This window comes from Petaurus breviceps, unplaced genomic scaffold (genome assembly GCF_028583685.1).
Source record: "Petaurus breviceps papuanus isolate PSGF00001 unplaced genomic scaffold, PetGlider_PUasm1.0 138, whole genome shotgun sequence".
NCBI lineage: Eukaryota > Metazoa > Chordata > Mammalia > Diprotodontia > Petauridae > Petaurus > Petaurus breviceps.
The window spans coordinates 26,021,962-26,024,435 of NW_027185694.1; the positions used below are offsets into that span (position 1 = coordinate 26,021,962).

At 38.3% G+C, this 2,474-nt stretch overlaps 1 pseudogene; it reads right to left on the bottom strand.

The window, feature by feature from the left end:
- Nucleotides 1-260: 260 nt before the first annotated feature.
- Nucleotides 261-986, bottom strand: LOC138143773 (large ribosomal subunit protein uL1 pseudogene; annotated as a pseudogene).
- Nucleotides 987-2,474: the final 1,488 nt, after the last annotated feature.

A 2,474-nucleotide genomic window follows, 5' to 3' on the forward strand; every position in this document is an offset into this window, starting at 1 on the left:
ATAGGCACTGTCCTGTTTGTTTATAAGTATATCTTTAACTCTTATATATTTATATGTACATCCTTAGCTCAGTTCCTGGTTCATATTAAGCATTTAATTAATTACCAACTTATCTACTAATCTATCTACTTATATTCCTCCCTCTCTATCTTATCTTTTCTCTGTCTCTGTCTCTATCTCTCCATCTCTGTCTCTCTTTCTTTTCTAACTCTCAGAAGAACCAGACTAATCCCTCTTCTACTCTTTTTTATTTTTCATTAGCAGCTTCCGCCATTTATTAACACCGTGTTGATTTAATACAGCCACTGGGGTTTGCCCACAGTGCTCGTGATATACAATGCCCTCACATTTTGCCAGTTTTTCTTCAGCAGAGAAACCAGGAAATTGACAGCCAAATGGATGTTGTAGACAAGCTCATCATCTGTCATCTTCACATGGCCAACAGCCACCGCTAGACACAGCACCTTCTTCATCTGGAACTTGATAGTAGATTTAGCCTCATCAACCTTCGCCACTATATTCTCATTGTGGGTGAGCAGAGATGGAAACTTGCCGGCTTTGTTCAGTCCGGGGCCCAGGATTCGAGGAATTTGTTTGATCAAAGACTCAGAGGCCAAAAAGGCATCATACTTTTTAGTCAGTTTCTTGACCAATTTATTGTTCTTATTCAACTTCTTCAGGGCCTCGATGTCCATGTGGGGGATTTCTACAGCCTTGGCTTCATCGCAATGCTGCTGGTCTCCCAGTTCACGCACAGAAAATTTAGGTCGGGGTGTGGATTTGAGCCTGATGGTGCCAGAGAAACGTTTATCCTTTTGGGGATCATAGTTCTTCAGACTGATCTGCAGCTCCACAGTTTCCAAAAACTTTCTTTTTTTTCACTGGGTTCCATGCAGGACCTCCCGCACAGCTTCATAGAGCGTGTCACATGAGACTTTGCTGCTCATGGCTGCTCACTGGTCACAAGCTGGGAAAAGACCTTCTTCTACTCTTTCAAATACTTGAAGGCAATGATCATGTCCCCCTGAGTCTTCTCTTCTTTAGTCTAAAACTCTATATACAATAATCTCAAGCTCTTTTGCCATTTTGGTTACCTTCCTCTGGACATTTTCCAATTTGTCAATATTCTTCCTAAAATGTGGCACTCCCAAACTTGATCTGGGCAGAGAATGTGGCTAGATTTTCTAATCTTTCTCTCTCTTTTTTTTAAACAATCATTTAAAAAATTTTGAGTACTAAATTCTTTCCCTTCCTCCATTCATTGAAAAGGCAAGCTATATGATATCTATACATGTGAAGTCATGCAAAACATATTTCCATATTAGCCATTTTGTAAAACAAACAAGAAAAATCAAGAAAGTGAAAAAATATGCTTCGATCTGCACTCAGAGTTCATCAGTTTTCTTTCTGGAGATGAATATCTATTTTCAAAGGACTTGTCATGTATTATTGTTTTGATCAGAGTAGCTAAGTCTTTCACAGTTGATCACGGTTACAGTATTGTTACTGTGTACCATGCTCTCCTGGTTCTGCTCTCTTCACTTTGTTCCAATTCATATGTCTTCCCAGGTTTTTCGGAACCCCACTGTCATTTCTTATAGCACAATAGTATTCCTTCACAATCATATACCACAATCTGTTAAGTCATTCCCCAACTGATGGGTGATATAGAACCATGCCACCACAAAAAGAGCTGCTATCAACATTTTTGTACATATAGATTCTTTTCATTTTTCTTAGATATCTTTGGGATACAGACTTAAAAGTGGCATTATTATAGTCAACGGTATGCACAATTTTATAGCCTTTTGTCTACTTCCTATCTTAATGAAGCCTAAAACTGTATTGGCTTTCTCTGCCCTCTTTCTGCTTGCTCCCTCTCCCCAACTCAATTCACCTTGAGAGGTAGAATAATTGAGTGAAGAACTTTGGTGTTCTACCACCTTGGGTTCAATTCCTCAACTTGCTGCTTTTTCACTGTGTAACCTTGGTCAAGTCATTTCTTTCCTCTGGTCTCCAGTTTCTTTCCTTATGTAAAATGGGGATTATTCTTCCTTTTCTCTCTCATGGAGTAGTTATGAGGATCAATTTAATTTTAGTTCAATAAAATTACTCTCCTAATGAATAAGGGTACAGCTGGGTGGTACAGTGGATAGAATGCTGGACTTGAGAGTCAGAAAGATCTAAGTTCAAATTTGATATCAGACACTAATTCTCTAATCCTTGGCAAGTAACTACATTGCTGGCTGCCTCAATTTCCTCACCTGTAAAATAAGCATAATAATAGTGTCCACTTCCCAGGGTGGTTGTGAGGTAAAATGAGATAATAAATGTGCTTTGTTAACCTTAAAATACTATAGAAATGGTAGATATTTTCATGATTATTGTAAGGTTCTGTGTTAGGTGTTAATGTATGCAAAAAGAGGTATTCCCTAAATCCTGCTTCAAAGAAATTTACAGTTGATAGGGAGAAA